Genomic DNA, 14611 nt, shown 5'->3' with positions numbered 1-14611 from the left:
GTTCCTAGTACCAGCTTATGTGACCCTGGGAAAATTATTTAACGTCTGTATTTATCTCATGAGAAGATTAATTGAAGAGATAATCTACGGTGCCTCACACATACAGAGTGCTCCATGTACATTAGCTCTCCCAGTTACAGTATTATCATTATGACCCAAGCCACTGTGGATCCCGAGAACTGCCAGATAAGACGTTCCCTAGGGCTTGGCTGGCTGGGCATCCCTTAAGGCCTCTGTATATATATATATCCTTGTAGTAAGTTTAGGAAACTTGGATGAATCTCCTGCCAGCAAAATTAACAAAAACAATTCTTTAAGTTCTAGAGTTGGGGTTGCCAGTTCAAAGAGCAGAACTCTTTCAGAGAAACTCCTCTTACAATTGACCTAAGCAATAATTCAACTCTAGAAATGCTCACCACACATGTGCTGACTGGTTTGTAAGGAGCTGTTACAATATGGTTGTGCTATCTGCGTTCAAGTTCAACACGGATCCAGAAACCTTGCCTAGAAACTTACAGAGCACCTCGTCCCATCAGCAGGGCTGCCACAGCCAAGTGGTTCTAGGCAAACACTCGAGGAGGCAAAATATGGGGGGAAAAGAGATGGCTTAGCTAGCCAGTGCTTTAAAGAACAAAGTAGCTGGTAGAGAAACACAGGCCCAATCCACACACCTTTTCCACTGTCATTAAAGCAACGGGGTGGGAACAGCTTCTCCCTTCCTTTTTTTTTTTTTTTTTTTTGAGACGGAGTCTCACTTTGTCACCCAGGCTAGAGTGCAGTGGCGCCATCTCAGCTCACTGCAAGCTCCGCCTCCCGGGTTCACACCATTCTCCTGCCTCAGCCTCCCGAGTAGCTGGGACTACGGGCGTCTGCCACCATGCCCGGCTAATTTTTTGTATTTTTAGTAGAGACGGGGTTTCACCGTGATAGCCAGGATTGTCTCAATCTCCTGACCTCGTGATCCACCCGCCTCGGCCTCCGAAAGTGCTGGGATTACAGGCGTGAGCCACTGCGCCCAGCAGCTTCTCCCTGCTACACCCATTCACTCCCTTCCTCCTCTTCAGCCCTGTCCCCCTGTTTAGACTGCTAAATATTAAAGCAATCCTTTCCCTTTGATTTTAAACTCATTACTTATGAGAGAGAGAGGGGATGAAGGGAGGGAGAGCGAGAAGAATGTGGAAACGGAAGACAGAAAGCCAGTGTGAAATTTAAGTCATCTCAGGCCTATATTTCTAAGAACAGCCCTAGGTCCTATCAGTGCATCAAACAGGGAGCAATAAAAACCAAACCAGTCACCACCAGACCTCGCAAAAGAGTTCACAGCAGTGGCTCCTACCGAAGTGCTCACCAGACTCCCGGGGCAGCCGATTCACAATGGGTGTGAAGCGGCTTCCCAGGTGACTGGCTCCACCCAGACTGAGCATGCTGCTGGGTTAAGATTTATAGTGGAAAAAACAATGGTTTCTTTCAGGGTTCCATTAGTTTCTTCTGAGTTCTAGCTGTCAATTTGATATCTGTTAATATCTGGAAGAAACTGGTATCAATCGTGGGTTCTCAAATTCTACATATGCCAAATATATCTACAGGGGAAAAACAAAAATTCAAACATCTGCAATGCTCCTTCTGTAACTTCAGTCCAGCTTTTATCTCAAAGATACTGAACGTGTTGTTTAGAAGTCTAGAATGGGAGTGCAGAAGCGATCACAATACATCAAAAACTTGAGGTGCAGTCTGATGAGTTTCTCTACTCCTTGCTTAGTAAATTTAGAGTTTTCTATTTTTGGAGGACGTAATCCCTATGCACACTGCTTTTAGCATCTAAGCATTTTCCTCAAGATGGGTCAAAGTGTCAAGGGTTTCACGAGAGCCTCGATCAATTCCTGCAGAACACTGTGGATTTGCTAAAGACTTAAAATAGGGACACAGTCCTCACAGATTCAGCTTAAGGATCATATACACAAATGACCACCTGAGACCACAGAGGACCGGATATGAGCTACTTATAGTCATACTGAGCCGGTGAACAAGAATAGCAGGAAAGCGGCCAGTTTTCTTGTAGTGAGGTTCTTTGAAGTAAAGTATTTATTAAACATTATATTATAGTGCATGAAACAAAAATCTTTGAAGGCAGGTTATCCTACTCTGCACAGTGGCCACTGCTAACGAATTACTTCCTTTTCCTCTCAGGTTTTGTTTTTCTATTTGTGAAACTGAAACCCAGATTGTTTTCCTCCATCCATGAAACCAGCTGGCACAAAGCACTCCTTCTGGTAATAATGTCCATCAATGGAAACAGCATTAAAAACGACTCCAACCCATCACTTCACTACCACACAAGAGGATGTGCGGATTAAGGAGGTGCTCTCTAAATACTGGTCAGCAACTTCTCTAAAATAGAAAACTAGGCTATTAAAAAATGACGAAATGACTAAAAATGGCAGCAATAAAATGGGGCTTCCGTTGTTATTTAAAAGCAAAATTTACCGATTGCATTTCCCATTTCGTACCTCGAGATTGATATGCCTTGTTTCAGCTAGCATTTTCTATTTCTCAGTAAAGTACCCTGGATATACCAATAAGAGCCTCATCTTAAAGAAATGTCCAAAAGAAGACCAAGAGGGCGATATAGTTTATTCTTCTGAACCAATTATTAACTTAAGAGTCTTTGCCTTGGGAAGGAATACTGAGCAGCGAAACTCCCAACGAGCCAGCACAAGTGGTCCCGTGCTGAAGATGCAATGGAAGAATCCTGGCCCACTGGCCGAAAGGTGTCTCCGGCTAAGTGTGTGCTGAGAGGAGAAAAGGACAGCGCCGGACACATGGCTGAGTCTGTTTCAACGTGGCTGAGAACGGCGGGAAGCTTTTTAAAATCTAGGAATACATCAAAGGGTGAATGCAGATTAAGCCCTGCTTTTTTTTTCCCTGAAAGGCTCACTTTTGTTCCTAATAGAAAGACTTAGATGGTATTTCTTCAGATCATAAAGCAAGTTGTACTTTTAATGATGGAATAAAAATTATAAAAGTAAAACGTGGCTTTTCCTCCCCATTCTTTTTTTCCTTTTTTAAGTGATGAATTCAGGAAAAGACCAGTCTAGGCCAAATTTATCTCTTGTTAACCTTCAGGGATGTGGAGTACGCCAAGCGTGATGTTAGTACAAAGTCAAATTTGGATGATGCAGTCATTTTTTGTTAATTCCATTATTAGAAACATTAGATAACATGGTAGTATCTAAGGAATACAGCTTTAAAAATAGTATGCACCTTCACTATCAAAGACTGTAACGCAAAATCAACTTGTGCCCACGACTGAACTTTTGAAATAGAAGTTTGTTATGTCTATGTTAGCCAGGCTGGTCTCGAACTCCTGACCTCAGATGATCTGCCCGCCCCAGCCTCCCAAAGTGCTGGGATTACAGGTGTGAGCCACTGCACCCGTGGCATGCACCTGTAATCCCAGCTACTCCGGAGGCTGAGGCAGGAGAATCACTGGAACCCAGGAGGTGGAGGCTGCAGTGAGCTGAGACTGCGCCATTGCATTTCAGCTTGGGCAACAAGAGCGAACGCCATCTCAAAAAAAACAAACAAAAAACAAAACAAAAAAACCTTGTTATGTCAATAGAGTATTTCTAAGTGGGTTAGCAGCTCCCTGACAGTCTACACTCTCTAGCCTTCCCATGCCACCCATCCTTGGCTCCCCCCTCCAGCCTTCCCAGGCCGCCCATCCTCGCTTCCCTCTCCAGCCTTCCCAGGCCGCCCATCCTCGCTTCCCCCTCCAGCCTTCCCAGGCCGCCCATCCTCGCTTCCCTCTCCAGCCTTCCCAGGCCGCCCATCCTCGGTTCCCTCTCCAGCCTTCCCAGGCCGCCCATCCTCGCTTCCCTCTCCAGCCTTCCCAGGCCGCCCATCCTTGGCTCTGTCTCCAGCCTCGCAAGGCAGCGTTCTTGTCACCACACTCAGGCATTCCACTTGAGCCCCTGATCTCGCTCTGCCCTTCTCCCGGGGAGCCTGCCACATCAACTGTCCTCTCTTCCCTCTCTACTGGCCCCTTCTTTTCATCCTGAAAGTCAACCTGAGTTATTCCAATCAACAAATTCTCTCTCGACTCTGCATCCCTCGTGGTTACTGCCTTCTGACCCGACCCGTGTTCTCCACACAGCCCTCTGTTCTAGCTGCTGTGACCACACTTGCACTCGCGACCAAACCAGCCCCAAGTGGCTATCGCCACCATTGTTCTTCCCAGCTGACAAGCTGTCTCAGGCACCCACAGGTTAGATATTTCAGGGGAAATGACTGTTACAGAAATGTTCACATTAGAAGAAAAAACAGATTAATACACATCAATCATATTAAAAAGGTACTTCTAAGACAAAGCATAAATTATTATTATTCATATTCAATATTTTAGGAATAAAAGCAACTATGTTTCTAAAGCTTTATGGTTTTGAATTGATGGTACATTGTAATAATGCATAGATAGGGTCTGCCTGAGCTTTCATCCCAGGAATTGTAAAGTATTATATTACAGTAGTTCCCCCTTATCCAAGGTTTTAGCTTTCCAAGGTTTCAGTTACCTGTGGTCAACCATGGTCCAAAGACATTATATGGAAAATTCCAGAAATAAATAATGTATAAGTTTTAAATTGTGAGTCATTCTGAGCAGTTTGAGGAGATCTTGTGCTGTCCCGCTCCGTCCTGCCTGGGTCATAAACCCTCTCCTCTCCGCGTCCAGCGTCTCTACACTGTAGACACCCCCACCGCCAGCCAGTCACTTAGTAGCCACCTTGGTTACCAGATCTACCGTCAGGCGGTCTCAGTGCTCAGGTTCCTTTTTTTTGTTTTTGAGACAGAGGCTGGCTCTGTTGCCCAGGCTGGAGTGCAGTGGCATGATTCTGGCTCGCTGTAACCTCCACCTCCTTGGCTTAAGCCATGCTCCCACCTCAGCCTGCCAAGTAGCTGGAACTACAGGGATGTGTCACCACGCCCGGTGAATTTTTGTGTTTTTTTTTTGTGGAGACAGAGTTTTGCCATGTTGCCCCGGCTATTCTCAAACTCCTGAGCTCAAGTGATCCACCTGCCTTGACCTCCCAAAGTGCTGGGATTACAGGCGTGAGCCACTGTGCCTGGCAGGAACTATTATTTGACTTCACAATGGCCCCAAAGTGCAAGAGTATGATGCTGGCAATCTGGATATGCCAAAAAGCAGCCGTGAAGTGCTTCCTTTAGTGAAAAGGTGAAAGTTCTCAACTTAAGGGAAAAAAAAAGTATGCTGAGGTTGCTAAGATCTACAGTAAGAATGAATCTTCTATCCATGAAATTGTGAAAAAGGACAAAGAAATTTGTGCTAGTTTTGCTGCTGTACCTCAAACTGCAAAAGTTACAGCCGCAATGTGGGCTAAGTGCTGAGTTAAAATGGAAAAGGCATTAAAGGCAAGCGTATACAGGGTTCGGTCCCATCCGCAGTCTCAGGCATCCCCTGGGGATTTTGGCACGGATCCCCCGCGGAGAAGGGGGGCTACTGTACAGTACTTCCCTTCAGAAAGCCGCATTTTCAAGTTCTCTATTTCACATTCCCCTTCGTGACTGTCATGCAGGGAGCAAAGAAAACCCATTGTGTCCAAGGAGATTTTTACTTTCTCTAGGGATTCGGAAAGCTGACTTTCTGACACTCAGAAACTCAGTCTGCATTGGGTGAGAAGGTTTGGTAGGGAAGATATGGTTTCTCTCTCAGAATCTGCTGGAGCTGAGGGCGCTTTTTGGTTTGATCTAGTTTCACTGTGTTTCATGGAGAGGTTCTTCTAAGAACAAAAGGTTCTATGGAAGTCACGTCCTTTATCCCTCTTAGCCATCCCCGTGTCTGCCTTAGCCAATCTCCCATTTGTAAAAAGAAAGCAGAGACCAGGCTATGGCTGAATAGTTTCAGACAGCCCCTATCCCACTGTCAGCCTTTGCTAAGTGTAATGCTTTAATTACAAGGGTCACACAAGGTCTTCAGACACAGGAGTCTCTGTGTCTGAATGTAATCACTGTGTATGTGTCTCAGCCTAACGAGGAGGTGACTATCATGAGGGTCTGGTGGTGAAGATCCTGCAAGGAGGTGCCTTGTTTGAGATCTTTCAAGGAGACATAGTACTCAATGAATGTGGGTGAGCAGAAATTACAATTCAGTTGGATTAATTTTTGGTAGTAATATGGAGCTTTGCAAAGAGAAAGGCATTTGCTGAAGACACTGGTAAAATATGTGCTGAAACTCTGCCTCACCCAGTCTGGTTCAAAAGTCAAGTATCAAAGAGTCAAGAGACCGTCCTATTCAGAAGAAAGCCCTGACTGGTTAATGTGTTAGAAGCCAGAGTCAATGCTCCACAGAGTTTTCATTACATAGAAGTAGATCTAGTCCAGGGGCTTTTCTGTAACAGGTGCTCCTGAGTCAGGAATCAAGACCCGTGAAGTAAGAAAACACAGGTAGGCGAGGGGGTACCTTCTCCTCTAACGAAAGTGGCCTGTCAGACTGTCGGGGAGCCTCTGTCAGCGGAGCCAAGCCAGCTCCAGGGACACAGTTAAAGACCCTTGCCATCAAGTGCAAAGGGAAGCAGCAGGGCTTAGAGTAGGCGATTTCTTACTAAAAATGGAATCATTTTTCAGTCTGGTGTACAGTTGAGCCTTGAGCAACACGGATTTGAACTGAATGGGGCCACTTCAATGTGGATTTTCTTCTGACTCTGCTGCCCTTGAAACAGCAAGATCAACCCCTCCTCCTCTTCCTCAGCCAACTCCACACGAAGACGATGAAGAGCAAGACCTTTATGATGATCCACTTCCACTTAATGAATAAATACATTGTCTTCTTGATGATTTTCCCAACATTCTCTCTAGCTTACTTTATTGTAAGAATACAGTATATAATCACGTAACATACCAAATATGTGCTAAATGACTGTTTACGTTATTGGTAAGACTTCTGGTCAGCAGTGGGCTACTAGTAGTTACATTCTGGGGGAGGCAGAAGGTATACGTAGATTACTGACTGCACAGGGTTGGCGTCCTAGCCCCCACATTGTTCAAGGGCCCACTGAATCTAGGACGTTGGTCGCGCACTTGTACCCCATCGGAATCTCTCAGGAGTCTTCCCTGTGCCACGCTCAGTGATTCCCTCATTACAAGATTAGGCGTTCCTGTTATGAATGGGCTTTCATTTTTGTTTTATTTCTGAGGATTTGAGGAACGGATAACATGGCCTTCTCCCAGTATATAAAGAGCTTAACCTACAAGGCCTAGCTATTTCTTTAATAAAAGTGGGTAGCGGGGCTATGACTGATGATTATCTGTCAGAGAATAAGTGGGATTATTGTGTTTTTAGGTAACGTCCCAGAAACTGTGGCTGTCCCTTGCCTGGAGTGAGAAGGTTCTGGTGCATACAGAGCCAGATTACATGTGTGTTTCTATCCCTCTGAACCCTGGGCCAAGAGAAAAGTTGGTCAGCTTCCATTTTTCTTGTCTTACCAGTTCTAGTACCAAGAATTCTGCCACTATAGTAAGAGGAGCCCCATTCTTTCCTTTTTATAGGCTTACCCCGAAAGGCATTCTAGGTGTCACAAGCAACTCCCTTAAGCCAGCCTAGCAGGATTTCCAGGACGAGTGTTCACGCCCCAGGGCCACTTAGGAGGTGAGGAGTCACTACTCCCAGGGTGACCACTCCTGAGGCCGCCACTGTGTGGTGCGCCTGGCTGTGAAGAGGCAGGCGAGCCCTCCTCACCAGGCAATTTCCTCCTCACCAACGTGTGAGGGTAACAGCAGCAGCTCCTGGAAGCTGTTCCCTCCTCCTGTGAGAACTAAGTCAGAGGCTGAGTGTGCACTGGGGGAGGGGACCCAGGTCTTCGCACCTCTCAGTTGGGGACTTCCCCAGGGCCCCCAGGGAAGGGGTGGGGCCTCCCAGGCATCCGCCCAGCATCAAGAAAAGGGCTGAGAAGCTACAGTTCCAGAGTGGGAGGGAAAGACCCTCGCCAGAACAGGCCGATCCCAGAGCCCCAAACACCTCTGGTGTCCACTTGGGCCCCGGAAGAGAGACAGTTGTCAGGGCTCTGGTGTGACCCAGTGACCGCAGGCCACAGTGGCAACAGGCCGCTCCTTGGAGGACTCAAAACTTTTCTCTGGAGGAGACAAGACTAGCTTGTTGAAGACAGACAATTTCCTGGGTCAAAGGGGAAAAAAAATCCACAGAAAAATAAATAAGTTATCAGACCTGCCCTTCTTCTTCAGGGTAAAATGCAATGAATTGCAGGCTTCTGAACTAACAAGACCAAGTTAGGCCGAGGGCAGTTCACAGCTGATCATTTGCCGAGAAGCAAAAGCCTAAAAGGCCCGATTAGCTCGAGCTTGCCACGTCCAGCAGCAACCTGGAGTGGCCGTCAGCGGAGGGCTGGGTGCTGCCCATGGCCGCAGGCCTTGTCAGGTACGGGTGGCCAGCTGTTCCTCATGCTCAGTGGACGGGACAAGAAGGGCTGCGTTCAATCCAGGGAAGGCAGAAGCTTCTTTCCCAGGCACCAAGGAGACAGTCCAATGAAGAGGTTGAGAAATCAGGACCCAGGGGTGAAGGGCGACTCTGCGACTGCCCACAGGAGAACACGCACTTCATGGGGCTCGCCCAATCATTTTGTTTTGTTTATAACATTCCTGAGATTTCCCTACCGTACACTGCCCAAACGTGCTGTTCAACAAGGAATACCACAGTTCTTTTTAGGAACAATCCTTGCTACAGTACTCTCTGGATGATTTTTTGAAAATTATTTGCTTAACAACTCTCTTCGCTTCATCAGCAGGGTCACTGCCTTGCCCGCAAAGGCCCCGTCTCTCACCTGCACCACCCGAATGGGCACTGAAAACTTAAAGTTGTATAATATCAGATCATTAACATGCAGAAAATTGTGTAACTTTCAGTAGTATTTTCTTATTCACTGAATTTCCAACAGGAATTAGAAACTCCACATCTAACTTAGTTGCCTTTAGGAAGCAGCTATGGTAACCAGAAAGTTCCCAGGATCCTGTCTCCTAAAGGTAAATAAAACTTTACTCTTGGGTGTGAAATATTTCCACACTGCTAGTTGCTGGGTGGTAACACTGAGCCAGGAACTATACTAAGTGCTATGCATGCACCAACTCATTTAATTCTCACTGTCACCAATGAGGTAGACGGTACAATTACTCTCATTTTACAGACCCAGAAACTGTGCCGAGAGAGAATAAATGAGGCCAAGCAAATAGCCAGTAAATTAGCATGTGCTCGACTTTAAAGCAGGCGCGTCCTCGGTCATTCAAACTATAACATTTGAAAAGGAATTCAAGAAAGGAAGCAAGATAATTAATTTCTGTAGAGATTTAATACCACAAAACTAAAACATGGCAGAATAAACTGACGAGCTTTGGAGTCTAAAGTCTTCATTCATTCTACTCCCTTATTCAACTGCTCTGCCCCAACCCTCAACCAGGTACTCTGGGGACTGACGTCAGAGTCCCCTAGTTTTGCTATGAAGAACTAAGAAAGGTGACTGTGTGACACATGAAGGTGATTTTGATGCATATGAATTTGTATTTAGGTGCAGTGTGTATAACACCTGGTTGCCACTGGATGCTTATTTGCGATTCAGATTTCTGTCCTATTGAAATTGGTCCATTTCCCAATACCTAGAACACTGTCCACCACAAAATATGTACCTATCAAATACTTGGATAAATGAATGAGTAAATGGATCACAAACTTCCATGGGTATGCAAACTAAGGGTGGGGGGGGTAGACAGGACTTTTTCTTCCCCACTTCTGCTAATTTCAAACTAGTGACTTGGAAAGACACTTAATATGTTTTTCCTTTTTCACAATATTAGTGCTAATTAAATACAGTGTCAGTTATTACATCCCTTACAAACACATGTAGGTGGTCTCCAGAACAGGATTAATATCTAAATGAATAAGGAATTAAAACACTGGTATTTGAAGCTTTGACAAATATTTTTACTATCTGAGTTTCCAAGGCAAACTATCAGTTCACAGGCAACAAGGGGAAACTGTCCAGTAATGTACAAAAAATATTATTAGTTGGTTTAAATCTCAAAATTTTACAACATTCCTATTAAAAATTATACAAACAGCATTGATTTTCTCTTCTATGCTGATTATTCTTTTTTCCTGTCTTTATATAATGACCTTCCTGCACAGTATGTGATACCATTAAAAAGAGAGAGAATGAGCATAAGAAAATGAAAGGAACTCTGTGCTTAATATCAAAATCATTTCATTTGAGAAGAGGCAAAAACGTCCTAGAAAATATATTATTAACTGAAATGTATGCGCTTTGCTGCTTTTGGGGGCTCAAGTTTGTTTTAAAACAATAAAACAAATTAACATACACAATTTGGGCTATTTCTGCACTAATTATGATTTCTAGGGAAGAAGGCAGAATACCACATAGAGAATATGTAAAAACAAGCCTGTCTTCATAGCCACTATGATGACCATAATAAAAAAGACAATAACGAAGGTCAGTGAGGATGTGGAAGAACTGGATCGCTCCATTGCGGGTGGGAGGGTAAAATGGTGCAGCCACTTTGGAAAACAGCGTGAGAATTCCTCATAAAGTTAAACACAGAGTTACCACACCACCTGGAAATTCCACTTCTAGGTATACACCCAAGAAAAAGTAAAATCTTGTCACCCCAAAAACTCATACAGGAATGTTCATAACAGCATTATTCATAGTAGCCGAAAAGACAGAACAAACACCCACCAACTGACAGGTAAATAAAATGTGGTATATCCATACAATGGGACGTTATTTGGCCACACACAGGAATGATGTACTGGCACATGCTACACCGTGGATACCAGTATGCTAAGTGAAAGCCACAAAAGACAACACGTCGTATGATTCCTTTTCTAAGAAATGGCCAGAATAAGGTATACACAGACATAAAGTAGATCAGTGGCTACCACAGGCTGGAGGGGGTGGAAGGAGTGAGGAGTGAATGTTAATGGGTAGAGGGCTTCTTTCTGGGGTGATGAAAATGTTCCAAAATATTATAGTGATGGTAGCACAGCTCTGTCAACAGTCTAAAAACCAATGAATCACTGGGTGCTGTGGCTTGCGCCTGTAATCCCACTTACTTGGGAGGCGGAAGCAGGAGGACCACCTGAGCCCAAGAGTTCAAGGCTGCAGTGAGCTGTGACCGAGCCACTGCACTCCAGCCTGGGCAACGGAATAAGACCTCAGCTCGAATAATAATGGTAATAATAATGGTAATAATAGCAAGTGTTAGTGTATGTCCCAAATATTGAATGAAACACAATTATACTAAAAATGTATTTGTTGCTTATCTCTCAACAAAAGAAACAACAAAAACAAGAAACAAAACCCACTGGATCCTACATTTTAAGTGGGTGAATTATATGTTAATTGTATCTCAATAAAATTGCTACAAAAGTCCTTAGAGGCAGACATTTGAAAATTCTCTGTAAATCAAACAGTCAAAGAATTCTGGCCCGCATAATGGACATATATGACCAGGCACAGTGGCTCACATCTAGCACTTTGGGAGGCCAAGGTGGGAGGATGGCTTGAGCCTGGAATTTTGAGACCAGCCTGGGCAACGTGGTGAAATCCCTTCTCTACAAAAAATACCTAAAAATTTCACCAGGCATGGTGGTGCATTCCTGTAGTCCCAGCTACCTGGGAAGCTGAGGTGGGAGGATCCCTTGAGCCCAGGAGATCGAGGCTGCAGTGAGTCATGACTGTAACACTGCACTCCAGCCTGGGCCACAGAGTGAGATCCTGTCTCAATATATGAGTGAGAGAGAGAGAGAGAGAGAGAGAGATAAAGAGAGAGAGAGAGAGAGAGGAGAGGGAGAGAGAGAAAGAGAGAGAAAGAGAGAGAGAGAGCCAGAGAGAAACAGTAAACATATAAAATTATCTGTAAGAATGGCAACAAAAGCAGCAACGTTGCAATGAATTTAAGGAATTTGTTTCCAAAGGCTAATAGTTAAAATGTGTAGTAAGCAGGACACTGACTACGCCATCAAAAATAACTTTCATATACATAAAGGAAAAACATGAGTCTTTATCTTGGAAATTCCACTAAAAGTCAAATGAACTCATTTGCATTTAAAATTGAAGAAGAAAAGAGGTTTAGTTTATGACACTTTTGGCCTATTTTAGACAGGTATTAAATATTTATTAAAATGCTTGAGCTTGAAATAATACGATAGGTACCAGAAAGAAAACAAATATGAGCAATTCAGTCCCTACCTTCTGTTCAATAAAACTCACTTCCCACGGCAGGTGGCACAGAGAACTCCACCCAGGGGGTTAATCAAAATTCCCTTGGAATAATTGAAAAGCATCTGCATTTTTCCCCCAGAAACCACAAAAAAGTCACAGTAAGCAGAACATACGATCTTGATTATTAGCACTGTGCCTGTAGCAGCACAATGTGTTGTCCCCAGAAATTAAGTTACAAGACACGATGTCATTGTGTGATAAGCCAGAGATGTCTCCCCTAATGAGACTGGAAAACTCAAGGAAATCCAAAGAGAGACAATGATGATAATAAGTTGCATGTGTGATGTTTTGCTACTGTTGCGAAGCAAACTGCATATTGTGCCAAATGCAATCACTCTCAGAGCAGGCTAGAGGCGGGATAGACTCTGGAGGTCACCGACCCCAACCTTTCATTTTACAACAAAGAAAACTGAGCTTTACGAAGGTCACACAACCAGTTTAAGGCATCACTGGGACTAGAGATGAGATTTTTCAGGGCTCTCTTCATGAAGCATATTTTTCTGTCTGAGTATATGTACTGTAGAGAGTGTAACCTACGAAATAGAAAATTCTTAGGAATTCTGAGAGCTACGCTGGTAAAACTCCACAGAGAAGCACTGTAATTGACCATCTGTGAAAGTGTACAGAGTTTGGAGACACTCAAAATTCCAATCAAAGTGACCTGCGTGTCAGCCTACGGGCAGGAGAACTGTAGTTTGACATCGTTTGGGTCTGTGCCTATTGTTTACGTAGCTGAAGCCTAATCGACTGCAGAGGGCCTCTCTGTGGGAAGAAAACAGCAGCGTAGAGGCAAAGAAAAGGGAAGGCATGAAGGTGGCCCTTGAAGGGTGTTCTGGGAGAAGTGATTAATTCACCAAGTCCCTGCACGGCACAGGTACACCACGTCACCCTTTGCTCTGATTACCACATAAACCAAGCTAGTTTGAAATTAAGGTGACTAATGACTTTCCTAATTACTCCATTCTAGAGGGCAGAACAGTCGGTCAATATTCTGGAGGGCAGACTTAAAGATTTGGTCACTGGAAGAAACATTCCTCCCTTCAAACTAATAAATGCATATTCTGGCTTAGCTACCAATCCCTGTGAGTTTACTTACTACAGGTTAGTTTCCTAAAATCTGGTTACTTCTAGGTTCACAGTGTATTAATCATGTTTAATTTTTTTTTTTTTTATCTTATAATACTTTAACATTTTGCAGGGACTTACAGACCCAGAAAGACACTGCCCTCCCAGGACCAGCTAATTCCCCAATTTAGTAAAGAACTTGGAAGTAAGCCAACCACCCATTTTATCTCACACACACCAAGCCAGTGTTTTCCCTGCCTTAAAACATCCCCGGGCCAGGTACCAGGCGACTAGAGACTACCCCAAAGCCCACCAACATTACTCAAACCAGCCCCGCACTGCGCTTCCCGAGGAAGCCCCAGTAAGGTTCCTGTCCACGCTTTTCTCTGGCTCCTTTCTGCCTCCTGACCCACACTGGTGGTTGCCCTGTGTCCTGCATGGTGGGGTGTGCCCCCTTCTCTTAGCTGATGTAAGTAATAAATTCTCCTTTCAAGGGCATTAACCTCTTCTCGTTGGCACTCAGTCACTTCCATAAATGAAAACCCACAGGTGCCTTTCCAAACACCCTGCAAAATCAACACCAGATCTGCAGGACCACGGGGGCCAGACTACAGACTGGAGAGCTGATAGAGGCAGGAGGCAGAGAACTCTCCCCGGAGAACCTCTGACCCGCCAAGGTCGTCGTGCACAGGGGGCTCGCCCAAACATGCTTGCGGTGAAAAATTCTATCCCTTAACACACGCACAGTAAGGAAAATAAATCAGTGTAGAGTGGCTCAGACTAAGGGCCCGCACCTGCACTGGAAGGACGGGGTGGAGACTCCAGGAATTCGCAATGATAGACATAGGGAACCCAGCCCCATCAGCAGGTATATAAAGGCCCTTGTATTCAACTGTGAAGGGAGAACCACAATCTGCTTTCAGGACCCTTCCCTTTAAGTTTTCCCTCTTGCTTAGTGCATTCTACTCCACTCACTCTCCGAGTGTCCGCCTGCCTACTTCTTCCTGGTCGTGAGACAAGAACCTGGACTTTGCTGAGCTAAGGAGCAAAATCTCCTTGTTGCAAGAGACAAGGCCCATGGAGCTCCTGCTGGGCCCCACCTGTCCCCTTCTCCCTAGCTGGCCTGCACGTGTGAAGCCCTGCCACTGGGAAGACCCAGGCTTGTGGAAAGCTCACCTGTGTTGTATCTGCACACAGAACACACAACACAGCATGTACTTATGTTAGTT

At 44.9% G+C, this 14611-nt stretch overlaps 1 protein-coding gene across 3 annotated transcripts in view; it reads right to left on the bottom strand.

Annotated features, from left to right (window-relative positions):
• PCCA (propionyl-CoA carboxylase subunit alpha) overlaps nt 1-14611 on the bottom strand; it is a 436745-nt gene that overhangs the window by 45074 nt on the left and 377060 nt on the right. The gene's annotated exons all lie outside the window — the stretch shown is intronic.

This window comes from Macaca fascicularis, chromosome 17, assembly GCF_037993035.2.
Source record: "Macaca fascicularis isolate 582-1 chromosome 17, T2T-MFA8v1.1".
Classification (NCBI taxonomy): domain Eukaryota; kingdom Metazoa; phylum Chordata; class Mammalia; order Primates; family Cercopithecidae; genus Macaca; species Macaca fascicularis.
This window is presented reverse-complemented; position numbering and strand designations above follow the sequence as displayed.